Consider the following 15300-nt stretch of genomic DNA (forward strand, 5'->3'; position numbering starts at 1 on the left):
CATTTTCGAGGGAGGATGGAACTCACAAAAGGAGGACTGTCCTCCCAAAAGGAGGACGGTTGGTCACCTTAGTGTGTGTGTATGTTAACTGAGTCACACCTGATGTTACAACCTTTTTTCCTATGGTTAAGTGGATCACTGCAGTTATTGAGTGAAACATGCAGTTGTTAAACAAATCTAGCTTCCCCTATTACAGTGGTTCTCAACCTGTGGGTCGGAACCCCATTTGGGGTTGAACGATCATTTCACGGGGGTCGCCAAACAACGCAGTCCGCCATTTTTTCCTCTTTTCCTTAGCTGTGCTACTCCCTTTTATTCTATTGGCTTTTGAAAGCCAATAGAATAGACTCTCTTGAATAGAGTCTAATTCTATTGGCTTTCAAAAGCCAATAGGAATTGTCCAGGCTGTCTCTGCCTTGCTGAGCCCGCCAAAAGTCCCATTCTGCAAACGGTGCTGCAAGTTGTCTGCAGTGAAGGCGAGCTGTCTGGAAGCTTCCACTCCTCCCTGCTGAGCAACTACTAAAAATGTAAGTAAAAGAGGGCCAGGGGTGGGAGGTGGGAGGCTGGCAGGTGCAGGGAGGGTTGCTGGTGCGGGTGGGGCCCGGCGGTGCCTTACCTCCCTTGGGCTGGGCCAGCCGGTGGCCCAGCCGGTGGTTGGCCTGTGCCGTCTCTGCCGCTTGCCTGTTACGCCTCGGCCGGCGCAGGGGGCGGCACCACGCATGCGCGGCGCTCCCGGACAGGGAAAGTCCTCGACTTACGACTGGTTGGGTAGTCCTTGACTTACGACTGGTTGGGGGGTTGCGGCATTAAAAAGGTTGAGAACCACTGCCCTATTAACTTTGTTTGTTGGAGGCCAGCTGGGAAAATTGCAAATGGCAATCACATGTCCTTGGGAATTCGCAACTGTTGTAAATACACACTGGCTGCCAAGCACCTGAATTTAACTGTATGACAGTGAATATGCCGTGACGCTTTTGAGTGCAAGGGCCAATGGTAAGTCACTTTTTTTCCCAGTGCCATTGTAATTTTAAACAATTGGTAAACAAATGGTTGTAAGGCAAAAACTATCTGTACTGAATATGTAGCTTTATTAGACTGTTATCAGTGTAAAATGGAAGAAAATCACCTATACCATTCTGAGCTTCCTGGAGAAAAAAACCAAACAAAGATCAGCGTTTTATTTCCCCTTCCAAAATAAAAAGAAAAAAAACCACACTTTTTGATTGGAAATAAATAGGAATTATTCTAGCCGTATAGTTCCCTAAGATTTTCCCCATATACCTAAAGGCTTGCATTGGCCAGTAGCTAGAAAGATCCTGGTGAACATTTTAATTCCAAATGAAACAATAAAAACATAAATGCACTGTTATATATAAGTGCCAAGCATTCATTAATCAGCTCAGTGCATTCTACTTTGGATAATTGAAACACTGCATGGCTGAAGCATACTGTATTTATTTTAAAAGATTAACTGGTTAAAATATGCCCATGTATGTCTTGGTATAGTAAGAATTGGTTTCCAAAATAGAATGCAAAGAGATCCCAATGGGAGTAATCAGAAAAGAGCAAATAGGGACTATATTTGCTTCTATCCTAAATTATTACTTTTTCCTTATAAAGGGATAGATGGTTTTCATTCTACTGAGGAAAATGTACATTTAAGAACCATGGGTCAACTATGATGCTTAAAGTATGAAATCCTTTCCTAAAGGAGATTAAACTCTTCTCTCTCCCTATTTTTGTTTGATTAGGCAAGAGTTTTAACAATTCCTTATAATTAAAGCCTAGTATTTATTTATTCATTCTTTTTAAACCACTGCAATTGAAAGAGTGTTTATTTAAACTTTTATCTCCCATCGGCAGTTCCTGGATGTTTGAGTCCCCTCTTGTGTAACTGCCAGGGAGAGGTTTAGCTGTTACTTTTGGTCTCTACTAGCACCAGTTCTCTGCAAACGTCTTTTGCCTAGGGAAGTTGATTAAAATGCCATTACAGTATAATCTACCAGCCTCCCCTCCCCCAAGACCATCTTTGTTCTTCCAGAAAGCTCAAGGGCTGATCTTGGCTCAGTCCCCTACCTCACAGGGCAATTGTACAGCTAAAAGGCAGGGAGTGGGGTTGTGTCTGAAACTTTTAGGAAGAAGAGTGTTATGTAACAAACTATAACAATTCTATTGTAAACTCGGAAACACCTACTCTGGCCATGATCTTTTTACCAATCCCTGGAGGTTAGTAAAAGCAAGGGGATTAACAAACTCCCTACCCCAGTGGGCTGCCAATGCTTATCTGGGTGTTTAGTTTGTACTGGGTCAAATGGCGGTCTCTGATAAAGTCCACCTTCTTCATGTTTTGGATCAAAGTCTCATTTATTTGATTTGGACTTAGCATGTTTTGTGAACCCAATTTTTTCAGCTTCTAAACCATGCTTTGACGTAGCAGGCTTTGTAAGCCCATCTTACAAATCTTGGCTTATTACTGTACAATATGTGAAGTAGACCAGTGTGCAACTGCACCCAGAACCAACTAAGCATTGTTGTGTCTGAAGCGTGTACTTTGGAGACAACTCCTTTGATTCTCAGAAAAACCTTTCTTTCTGAGCTTTCTACTTTATTTTCAGTTTGCTGTCAGTGACTGTATATTTTCCTAATCCATCCACTTAAATGCTGCTTTTTCTGACAGGACTGGGTGGGACTGTTTTGCCTGGCACATTCCTTGGACACATCTATCTGGTCAAACCAGTTAGGCCCTGCACTGTTTGCATCCTGGTCTGGGCTAATTCCAGGGCAGGATCTCTTTGACACATCACTCTTGTCATTCTCTAGTTAATTAACAAGGCCTCTGATACTCTGTATACTTGGGCAAATCTCTTTGTTTGGGATAAACTCAAACTCTCCCACTCTATCAAAACACCTTCTTTGTTTGGTATAAAAGGTCCCACATTCACAAAACCATTCCTAAGACTTCCCTCTCAAATCTCTTGGCCTGAAATTTGCTACCTTCTTGCAGGGCGACAGATAAATCGAACTGCCCAGAACTTGCTTTCAGTCAGGAGCTGGAGAGTGAACCAAAACCAAAATAAAGTTCTGTGGTTTTTAAACTACACTTTGTATCAGATGCAGAGACCTGATAACAAACTGGATCAAACAAGAAGCAAACAACTGAGTTAACACTTTCTTTCCTTAATGTTACCACACAAACCCCCTCTCTAGAAATGGCTATTTCCATCGGAGAATCCCACAGCCAAATGTAGATATAAGTGCAAGAAGTATTGTGTGGGCTGTAGCAGGCGAGGAAACAGTTAAATGGCCCACCATATATTGAAGTATATGCAGTTATAATATACATCATTGTTGCAATTTATGAACAAAAAAACTGTGTGCTGTTTCCAAGAAGTCAGTTAAAATCAAATCTAGTTTCTCCTCAGTTCCTTGCACTTTGGGATAAGCCTGATATATATAAATGGATAGAATTTTATTGATCTCTGACCATGTGAAGAATGCTTTTCATTCAGTAAATAATTACAACTAGGACTGAAGGATAATATGCTTCAGATGGCATCATGATTCATATTAGAAATTGCATATATGTAGAGATGACAAGGAGATTGGACATGTTGTATAGTGTGAAAATAGGTAGTCCTCGATTTACAAGCACAATTGGAATTGGAATTTTTTTTCATAATTCACTGCAGTTGTAACTTGAGTCACATGACGACCCAATTTTATGACCATTTTTACAACTGTCATAAATTTATTACTACAGGCATTATGTAAATCATGTCACAAGTGAATCCAGGTTCCCAAGTGGCAATTTTTTGGTAGAAACTGGCAGACAATATCACAAATTGTGATCACATGACTGCAGGCACTGCAACCTATTATAAATGTGAGCAGGTTGCCAAGTGCCTGAATTGTGATCGCATGACTGTAGAAGGGCACTGCAACAGTTTCCAATGATCATAATTGTGAATTTAGATTGGGGTGTTTTTACAATGAGAGAGGGCATTGAAATAGTTGGGAGAAATGCATACATACATGTGCATAAATAAGATATGTGACAGTGGACAAGTTTTGAAATTTTCTGAATGAATAATTCTCTCCCTCTGTTATTAGTCTCTCTCAACTAGCAGAAGCCATTCACTATATAGTGGTGGTGGTGCAGTGGTTACAATGCAGTGTTGCAGGCTGACTCTACCCACTGCCAGGAGTTCGATCCTAACCGGCTCAAGGTTGACTCAGCTTTTCATCCTTCTGAGGTTGGTAAAATGAGGGTCCAGAGTAGTAATATGCTGACTCTGTAAACCACTCAGAGAGTGCTGTAAAGCACCATGGAATAGTGTATATGTCTAAGTGCTATTGCTTTTGCTAAATATGTCAGAAGGTGGGCCTTAATGGTAGTAGTCCCTAGATAAGAATTATGAAATTCATTTCCAGTTGAGATGCAGAATTATTCTTTATTTTTATTCTGAAATCTAGTTATACTTTGTCTTTCAGATGGACTTTCCAGGCAACCTTGCATTTCTTACTTGTGCCTTGGGAGAAATAGTTTACTTCCTGAATTAAAAGTAATGCCATGTTTTTATACTTATACCTGAAAGCTTGTTTGTAGAAAAATCTTTCAAACCTCCAAAGGCTGCTGAACTCTAATCTCATCGGTCCCAGGTAGCACAGGCAACTGATACCTGGAAAACCTCAAGCTCTCCACCACTTTAGAACATCTGTGATGCTGTGTGAATTGCTGAGGTACAACATACAACTTCTCTTACAATATTTGTTGAATTACTGTATGATTTTTCATACAGCTCCAAGATGCAGAGAAGATGTTACTGTTTTGTCTTCCATCTTGTCTATAGGAGACTGATGGAAAGGAGGCAAAAAGAGAGCAGTGAATCAGAGAGATCAAGTAAACAGCCAACTCTGTTGATGGTTGCTTTGGGCTTATGGAAGCTTTAATCATTGCAGCTGTAATCATATGTGCACTTACCTGGGAATAATTCTCAATGAGATATAATTTGGAGTCAATATACTTGGGCTGTCAGTTTCCAACTGCACAGTTGTGGCATGACGTATGGTTCTGGAATTATTGCAATAAGCCTGTAAGCCTTTGTGGGATTGACTGGGCTTTAGCTGCTAAGCTATGGTTCCAGATGTTTTGGTTGTAGCTCCCATCAGCCCCAGCCAGCATTGCCATTGGTAAGGGAAGATAGGAATAACAATCCAAACATCTGCAAGCACCCAAATTTACAGAGATTTTTGTGCTTATTGTTACTTTGTGGTTCTGTTTTGGAATATACTTTTTTTATAAGGAAGGGGGAGGTGGGTTTTGTTTTGTTTTGCTTTGTTTTTTTTTTTTTGCTATAAACCACTCTGAGCTTAAGTGGAGCATGTAGGATAAAAAAAATTCCCATTAAATTCAAATGAACATTTTATAAAAATCCATTTGCATGGATTAAACAGGCAACATTGTTCAGTTGTTACGAACAGAGATTACCTATTACCTCAAGCACAGATCTTCATATAATCATTTGAGCAACTTTATATTCTGAATAATATAGTGTGCTTGTAGTATGTTCTTTCATTGTTATAGAATCTTGAAGTTTATTTGATATGTGCTTACCAAAATGCGTATTTTATATTTTCTGTAGAAAACCAAAGAATACCTGAGCCATTACAAATTTTGAATTAGAGATGGTGAATGAAATCCATAGTCTTCTGATACCCTAGTCTTATTTTTATTTGAGCCAAACTGTGCTTCTCTTTCCCTAGTCAAAGAAGAGCTAAGAGGACATCACCAAAGAGAAGGTGATAATTATCTGTACAAGCCTGCCCAAAGATATCTTTGGCATGTGAAATTAAAAGTCCAGGTGGTAGCCCAATAGTGCATTGACCATGCATTGTTCTTGAACAGGTTTCACAACCTGTCTTAATTAGCCAATAGCCACAATCGTGACTCTCAGTATCCCTTTTGTGGTGTCGGAGCCAAGCCTAACTTAGCCTTGGTTGTCTCTTCACACAAATACCAGACTGGCTTTGACCATCGCTTATAAATTATGTTCTTTTCTTTTTCCTCTCTCTCTTATTCTCCTTCAACCCTATTCCTCCTGCACGCCATGGACTCACTTCTGGAACATTTTGTTCCTGGCCCATTAGAGCACTGCAAAGTGCCAACCCCGGCTCTCTTTTTTTTCCTGTCTCTTGCTCTATAGCGCTAAAGGAAAGCCCCTGAAGAAAACAGAAGGCCTCTGGGCATACAACAATGCATGGTTTCTCTTCCTTGGCTTCTTTGAAAGGAAGCGTGTGTGGGAGGGAGGGAGTCGCTTGGACTAGCTTAGGGAGGCAGGAGCCTACAGTTAATGACCACCAGAGGTGGGGGAAAGCGCTTGTTTATCATTGTGTGCTGGAGACTGTCTTCAAAGTGATTTTGTGTGCAATTGGACGTACTGCTAGAACTTTCCTCATGGGGAAAATAAAGGGTGCAATGTGGTCATGAGGCCACTGAGAGACAATTTCAGAATAGCATTGGGCTACTTACCTACCTCACTTGGTCCAGGCCTCAGAAAGGCTGGCAAAGGAAACTGCAAAATAAGGAAAGGGGGGGGGGTAGCTTGGACACTAGGAGCTTCTCTAAAAATAGGACACTAGGCAGAGCATGTGAGGCCAAAGAAGACTGATTTAAAGAGACACCAGAACAAACATGGGGCATGGGAGATACCAACCCTTTTTATAAAATCCAAATATACTTAACACCATAGCATCACATTTAATGTTTCTCCATTTGGATGGAACCAAGAATTGCCAGAGGATAACAGTGCCTACTTTTCGAGGGAGGGGTGGAGAGCTAAGGATACTTTAGCTCCTCTCACATTTTGAAGAAAATAAGTGGTAGTGGGATAGAGAAAATAGAATTTCACTGGATTTCGTGTGATTTCACTGGGTTTTCTGTGAAGAAATTAGCTTGAACCATTGAGTTAAGATAAGGTGATGGAAGTTAGCCCTCCCAGAAGGAAATATTAAAAAGGAAAATATATTTTTCCTCAAAAGGACTTTTTAAAACCAAACCTGGCCCCCAATCTATCTCTGCCCCAAGCAAGACTTTAGCCCCATACAAATGCAGATGTAAAACCATCAGAAAGTTGGAGCCAGAGCAATCAAGAAGACAAAAGAGAAGATCTGCATACCCCACCCAAATTCTAGGAGTCAGCCCCATCACCTGGGAAGCAGGATATGATAATAGAATTAAACCACAGATATCAAGGCCTAGACAAACACTCAGAAACAGCCTCAAGGTTCATGCCACAGGAACAGGAAACTATTCCAAACAAAAGGCTAGAGGGAGTATAAAAACCTACTACACCATGTGCTCACCCCTTCTCTCCACTGCACTTTCCTGAAGAACCATCTTTCTGCAATAAACTGTAACCTTCTTCCCAAAGCAGTCGCCATGCTTGCTTATTTATTCCTGGCTTGGATGAACCAGGATGAACATTTCTAACAAAGGCTTTATGAGTAATGTTGAATTTAATTATGTTTTAAACTTGGTAGTTTGAGAAAGAGAAGTTATATGTAAAATAATCGTTTTAACATGGATTCAACTTTACATACTGGCTTCTGCAGTCCTTTGAGACATTCCTTGTAACACTTCTGCTCTGTTATGAGTAAATAGGCTTGTTCAAAATCAAGTGAAAGTAGTGCTACAGATTAACATGGATATATTGTTTTACCACAGCTTTCCCTAATCTCTTGAAGATGGTTGCATTTCAACTCAACTCCCATTATCTTGCAGTTCTGGCTAAGAACAATGGCTAAGAACAGTTAAAGTCAGGATGGAACAGAAGCTTGTTCTAGGGCCTTCAACACTATTGCCATTTCCACTTCCCACTGTCTTAAAAAGCTTTGTAAGGTTGGTACACAACCATGTTCATTCCCACCAATCTCAAAAGCAGAGAACAACATTATGGTAAGAAAAAAGAGCAGGGAAATCGGATTGGGGGTAGCTTCTGCCAAGGGACTACTACATTGCACAGAAGCTTATACAGTGGCACGCCTAGTGGAGGACAGGGTGTTTCCATGGTAGCCAATGAAATCAATTAACATAATTTTATTCCAAGGTGTTTTTTTTTAATCCAAGCAGAGGATGGTGAAAAAATTAAAAATGGAGCTTGGATTATTCTTGGCTGAAAAAAAAAAAAGGGATGGCAGCTGTAGCTGCTCCAATCTACTCTTGGTTGGGAATTTGCACAAAACAAGCTGGCTGGAATGGCCAACATTTTTTGTGTCAGCAAGAGAAACACAACATGCTTTTGACACATGTGAGTGTGAGATGATGTTACTGCATAAGCAAGAGCAGTTGCAGCAGCAATGCAAAGTAGGCATATGTTAAGCAGGGACTTGTGCATAATGTCATTGTGGGGTGAAGCTTTCCATAATTTGCCTGTGCAGACATTGCAATTAAATTTACTGCACTTTTATGTAAACTATGACAGAGCTAATACTAAAGGCAGTTTGGAGGCAATTTTGAGCCAGTTTTGAGGCTAGAAACCAGGAGATACTGAATTCTAGTACCACCTTAAGCATGAAATCCACCTGGGTGGCTTTGGACAAGTCTCTCTCTCAGCCCAACTTACTTCACAGGGTTATTGTTAAGGGGAAAACAGGAAGAGGAAGGAGTATTAAGTATTTACTATCTTAGGTTATTTGTACAAATAATGCAGGCAAAATATAAATAAATCCATTCAGCTATTGAATTCTGCTAATATTATGACAATGGGCACATCTGGAGCCTTCAAAATCTTCGGTGCCATGCTCAACTGAAAAATATGAAGGGTCTAGAACAGCCATTCCCAAACAATGTGTTTCAGATGTATTGGAATGATAACACTCAAAACATTTCTAGCCAGCATGGCCATTGAAATATTGTCTCAGCCCATGTTGAGGGCCCTAATTTGGAGAAGGCAAGGCCAGGGATTGTTGGAAAGGAGGAGAATCCAGATCTTGGAATTGATATTTCCTCTCCTTTAATTACCAAAGCAAAACATGTTTCCAGAGTCTGATTGTGAGTGAATTTTTCAGGGATCATAAAGGACATACAAGGAATATGGATTTAAATTTTCATATGTCTACTGTACAGATTGCAGGTGGTTTACATTAAATGGTTAACACCCCTCAAAAAACACCAGCAAATATGAATTTTACAGGACATTATGTGACTCAATGCTCCTCCTTTCCCAGACAGTTTTCTTCATTAACTGGCACCTTCTGCCCTGAAGACTTGTTGGAAGCTTTCACTACCTTCTGAAATGTTAGTCAGAAGGGGTATCCTAACACTGGGGGGAGACTATTTGAGCAATTGGGCTGCTACTGAGAAGACTTGCTTCTGGTCACTCTTTCCCTAATATCACAGGAAGGTGAATTCTCTGTATATCCTCTTGACTAGGATATAATAGATTCTACCTGGCTCAGAGGCACCTGAAAGTACTAAGAACCTGAGTCGCAAAGGGCTTTGTAAAGAATATCCATCATACTAGATTAGACTGAGAAGCAGACTAACAACGGGTTCAGGTCTTTTAATTTCAGTGTTTTTCTATATATCCAAGCTGATCAGTCAGCGAACAGAAAAGTACATTTTGTTCTGATTGAAGCTTCCAAACAGGCTTCAAGGCTGTCCCACATTCTTTTTTATATTTGTCTCCTTTGAAATAACATGGAGCCATAGCTACAGCAGAAGATAATATGAAATATGTATATATATTGAAAATTGCTGAACCTCTTTTAAAGTGAGTTTCATTCATTGATCAATTATGTGCCATCAAGTCTTAGCAGTCATGTAGTTAGATTTTATGATGATCTGTCCTTGACTTGGCCCTTTAGGTCTTCCACAGGGCACCCATTGCCATTATAACAGTCCATTCATTTTGTTGCGGGTCTTTCTCTTCTTGTCTTTCCTTTGGTTTCATCCATAGTACTTTGGTTTAATCCATAGTACTCAGAAATATCCCACTAGGTACAATGAGATGTATTCCAAGCTAAATGGATTCAGGATTGCAGCCTTAAGAGCTCTGTTTATTGCTATTAGTAAAATCATCATCATATATCTGCAAAATGTTACTATGATCCCCAGAGGATTTCCAGAATTAATCTTGAATTGTACACTTTAATGCAACAAATAGGAAGACAATTGGCATACACAAAGAGCAAAGATATGAACTATACTAAATTAAATATATTGTTAGTAAATTTAACTTTCATCCCGATTCCCTCTATTTCTCTCAAGACCCACATACATGATAGTATGCCCCAGTTTTTTAAAATATATTTTTAAAATTTGTCCATTCATGAATGACAATTACATCTTATGTGCCATAATTCTGGGCAGCTCACACCAATAGCCTGGTTTTTGACATGCTGCAGACCAATGCCGGTCCATAGACCAGAGGCTGGGGACCTCAGGCCTAAAATAACCCTTTCCAATACATATACAATCACAATCACCTTAATCCTTGGAAGGCTGGAAGGCTGGGGACATGCTGGATCTTAGGGGAGCAGGGACAGCTACTAAGAAGGCACACTTTCAATATTCTGCCGGATGACAGCATTTAAGGGAAAGGTGTGTCCACCTATTGGACCTTATGGTACGGGTAGGTACTCTTAAGGAAGATGGTCCCACAAATAATCTGGCCCCATGCCATCCAGGGCTTAAAGATGACAATACTGAACTGCATCTAGAAAGAAATTGGAAGACAGTGCAGCTTGTGCAGCATGGAGTGTAACATGGCCAAACCAAGGGGCACCTAAAACTGTACTAGCCACTGTTTTATGGCTCAGTTCTAGTTTCTGGACCACCTTTAAAGGCAGTCATGTAGACTAGAGCACATTGCAGTAATCCACTGGGAAGTGACCAAGACGTTGGTAACTATGAGCAAGACCTCCCTTTGTGTTAAAAAAAAAAAGCAGTGTATCTTGAATAAGACTCTGAAGCAAAACAATGTTTGGGCTCCTAATATGGGAGTGTGGATGTTCATGAAGGACTAAGTGATGACATGTGGAACACAGTGCTGTTATGTAAATAACCAGACTTCTGTACTTGTGTCAAATATGAAAACAGAACTCCATCATTGTGTCATTTGCACAATGACCCTATGATGCATAGGCCTTATTATAGATGCTGTCAGTAGGGAGATTGGATTTGTAATATTAGAAACACAGTTATTCTAAGTCAGAAAATTAGAATGTGATGCTATATGAATAGCCCGTCTTTTCTTTCTGCTGTACCAGGAAAAAAAAAATGGACTTCCTTGCAAAATATTTAGCATCCATTTGAAAAGTTAAGACATCTCAGGGGCTTATTGAGATTCATATCGATAACAGAGTGAAGTTGCTTAAAACTGATAAAAATACTCAACTTACGGCCACACTGAGCCCAGAAATTTGGTAATAATTCATTGAGATCATAAGTTGAGGCACCATGTGACTGGACTTGATTTTAAAACCATTTTACAGTAGTCATAAAGTAAGGTGACCAACTTTTTTACAATGAAAAGGAGGACACAAATTAATTGAAGAAAAAAATATCGTAAATACAAGAAACATTTTATTCATTGCAATAATAATACAGACAATTTGCATGTGCAAAGTTTGCCAGCCGGGTGTTTTGGCGCGCTCAGCAGCAATTCCTATTGGCTTTCGAAAGCCAATAGTGGGAGTAGCACAGCTCATGCAAAAGCTGAAAAAAAAAACCATCAAAAAAAGGTGCCGGAACGCCGTTCTGAGCGTTCTGAGGGAAAAAAAAGCCCTGCAGATTAGTCTTCAAATATCGAAAAGGAGGACATGAAGGAGGACACTTTTGGAGGGAGGACAGAACTTACAAAAGGAGGACTGTCCTCCCTAAAGGAGGACAGTTGGTCACCTTACATGAAGTGAATCACCATACTCATTAAGCAAATCACATAGTTGTTAAGTGAATCCATTCTCCTAAATGGGCTTTTTTTTGCTAAAAACTGGCAAAAAATGCTAGAAATGGGGGGGAAAGTTACAAATTGTAGTCATGTGACTGGAATGCTGCAGCTGGTCATAAATGCGAGCTGTTTGCCAAGCTCCTGAAATGCAATCATTTGATCTCTTTGGGGCAGGGATTCAAAACTGTGAGGTAGAATCATAAGTAGCTTTTTTTTAAGTCCGTTGTAACTTTTGACTTCAAAATGGCTGTTAAATGCATAGTCATAAGTCAAGGATACTTGTGTCAGTGATGTAGTTTGGAGAGAATAATCCAATAATCTATGCAGACATTTGGTGGACATCTAGTTTCTTCAAGTCATGTTTGACTAGATACGTGATCCATAGCAGATCTTTCTATTATTGGCTATCCTCCTTGTGTTTTAACAACTGCATCACAGCCAAAAATTCAACAGATGCTGTAGTAAGAAAGGTCTTGCCTATTGAATTTCTGCCTCACACACAACTGTCAAGGCTTCAGGGAAGCAAGTGCCAGGCCAACCTGAGGCAGCTGCCCTTGCAAATCCCCCTCTGTTCCTTCTTTCCTCCCACCCATGTGAGGCTTTGGCTGGTTACTCAGCCAGTGCCTTGGGTGAGGCAACTTTTCCCAGTAAAGGAACAAAAGATCCAATGCCTGGTGCTGTGAAAGTGTATGTGTGTGTGTGTGTGTGTGAGAGAGAGAGAGAGAGGGGGGGGGGACTTCTCAATGCCCCTTTGTGAAGCATCATTGGCCTGCCAAGACGTAGGACTTGCAGGCTGATAAACAGCCACCCTCTTATACTGTTTTTCAGTTCAGGTCCCTCTTGGGACTCCCCCTGAGTGAGATTTGGGTCAAGGGATGCCCTGTGGAGGGAAGACCTCTTGAAGGAAAAGCCTTTCAGAAGACAAGGTGGCTGAGAGGGGAAGTTGAGTGTAGGGAAGGTTTCCATGGCAATTTGGGGAAGAGGGAACAGCAGTCCAAAAGGAACTGGCCTTGAGCCTGGAAATATGTTGGCCCAAGAGGCAAGGTGCCAGGAGCTGCTGGTCAGAGACCCATCTATTCTACCCTTGCACCACCCTCAGGCTGCCAGAGGATCAAAGTGGAAGGGGAAATCCCCCAAATTCTTCACCCTGAACCAGCTGGTTGCTCTGACTTGGGGAGAAAGGGTGGAGGAGAAAAAAAGGCAGGGAATGGGATGGGCCTAGTTTCCTTAACTAGCTTCCTCCTAAGCCTGCCAGGCATTAAGCTTGGATAGAGCTGTTGCCAGAGGTGGATGAAATCCTCTCTCACTTCCAACATCCGGTTGTGCACAAGCAAGGAATTAAGTCCTGTAGCAGCCGTCCAGTCACAGGTCATCAAATCACTCATCACTCAGCCAGCGCAGCTTGCCAGCTGTGTGAATTTCACAAGCACCCAGCCTTTTCCCATTTCAGAACTCATAGCTATTCCCGATTCTCTTCGAATGCAATTATTTTCCTTCAAAGTAGTTATCCAGAGAAGGTTCTGTTCACACACAAAAGGCATGGTTTGCTTGTGGTCTTTGGCTAGAATAATTCTATGGGATCCCCATAATTAGATGCAATATCCTGATTACCAATTCCCTTGGGCCAAAAGGGGGGTTTGTAGGGGACTGTTTTTGCTTTTAGATGGATGTTTCCTATAAGCCTTAGATTGGATACCCTAAGAAGAAGAATACTAAATTAACTGATGGATGATCTCTCAGGCTATTACAATATAGGTAGTCCTCAAACTTAACAGCCCAATTGAGCCCAAAATTTCTGTTGCTCAACAAGGCAATTGGTAAGTGAGTTTTGCCCCATTTTATGACCTTTCTTGCCACAGTTGTTAAGTGAATCACTGCAATTGCTAAATTAGTAACATGGTTGTTAAATGAATCTGGCTTCCCCATTGACTTTGCTTGTCATAAGATTGCAAAAAGTGATCACATGACCCTGGGATGCTGCAAGTGTCATAAATACATGCCGGTTGCCAAGCATCCAAATTTTGACTATGGAGATGCTGCAACTCTCAAAAGCATGAACAACAGTTATAAATCACTTTTTTCAGTGCGGTTGTAACTTTGAATGTTCATCAAACGAAAGGGTGTAAGTCAAGGACTATCTTTATTTGTGGTTCTGAGATCCACAGTTCATATCAGTATAAGTTTCATTTGACCTATACTTGGGCTGCTTGTGAAAACACCTAGTTGTGATGGAAAAGGAAAGACCACATAATAATTTCATGCTGAATAGATAGTCATATGGCTTATTTTCATCCAGGTCAATTTAATTGCGAAAAGATAAGGGATGAACAAAGATTTATGATTTATTTATACCCTTTATGTGGTCAATGGCACTTAGGCTCACATAAATAGCAAAATTATAGAAACACCCCCCCAATGCTGTTGCACTACAATTCCCAAAGGCCCTCTAGTGCTATCTATGGGAAAAATTATTGGGAGTTATAGTTCAACCTCATTTGGAGAGCTAGAGACACCCATCCAAGATCAGAAAATCTATAAATCAAAATATGCTGAATAAAATTCCAACATACTTCATCACTTAGCTATGCTGGATGGGTCTGAAAGACATTGTGATTTCACCAATAACTGGTCACAGGTTTTCTACTTCTGCCCAACAGTATATTCCTACTATAGGCTGGAAAAATGGGTGAATAATACTGTTGGGATCTGAATTTCTGTGACTGTCCAGGAATTTCTCACCTGTATTTTCATAACAATTGCTAACATTTTGAGAGGAATATTTGCATTACTTGTTTTAAATTTAAAAACATAAGAGTGATTTTCTGTTAATGACCTTCCTAATTTGAAGATTTGGAAAAGAGAAGAATGCCATGAAGAACAGATTGCCTCTTCTTCCTGGCAGTTAAATCTCTTGTTAATGTTGACAAATAATGGAAAAGTCCTACACTTACAATTCATGTGTTTTTGGCATAGAGGCACTATTACTTCAGTCTTTTTAAGGATATATTGACATTTCAACAGGTCCATCTTTTCCTGATAGTGTTAGAGTCATAAAAGACATTGGCAACTCTAATTAAGCACTGGGTACCTCTACATTGCTGGTAAATACATAAACATCTCATTGGTGCAGAAATATCTTGATATTGTGAACCAGAATATGTTGGTCTAACTCATTCTTTCTGTGCAAATTTGATGGGAAGAGATCTTGACATAAACAAACTGTTAGACTCCACTTGATGTTTTAACAGTCAGAGAAAAGTGGTCCTAATTAAAAGATACAACAGTACAATCCAATTGGTTGTGAAGCCATGCCTAAAGAACAGGAGCTAATAATAAGCCACATGGAGGAAGT

General features: G+C 40.4%; 1 long non-coding RNA gene across 1 annotated transcript in view; it reads left to right on the forward strand.

Moving 5' to 3' along the window:
• The first annotated feature begins 490 nt into the window (after positions 1 to 490).
• Positions 491 to 15300, forward strand: part of LOC120309773 — a 28999-nt gene continuing 14189 nt past the window's right edge. Inside the window, exon 1 of the long non-coding RNA XR_005557176.1 lies at positions 491 to 527. This is a non-coding gene — a long non-coding RNA (uncharacterized LOC120309773). The remainder of the gene's footprint in view (positions 528 to 15300) is intronic.

This window comes from Crotalus tigris, unplaced genomic scaffold (genome assembly GCF_016545835.1).
Source record: "Crotalus tigris isolate CLP2741 ecotype Arizona unplaced genomic scaffold, ASM1654583v1 scf7180000018058.1502924, whole genome shotgun sequence".
Lineage (NCBI taxonomy): Eukaryota > Metazoa > Chordata > Lepidosauria > Squamata > Viperidae > Crotalus > Crotalus tigris.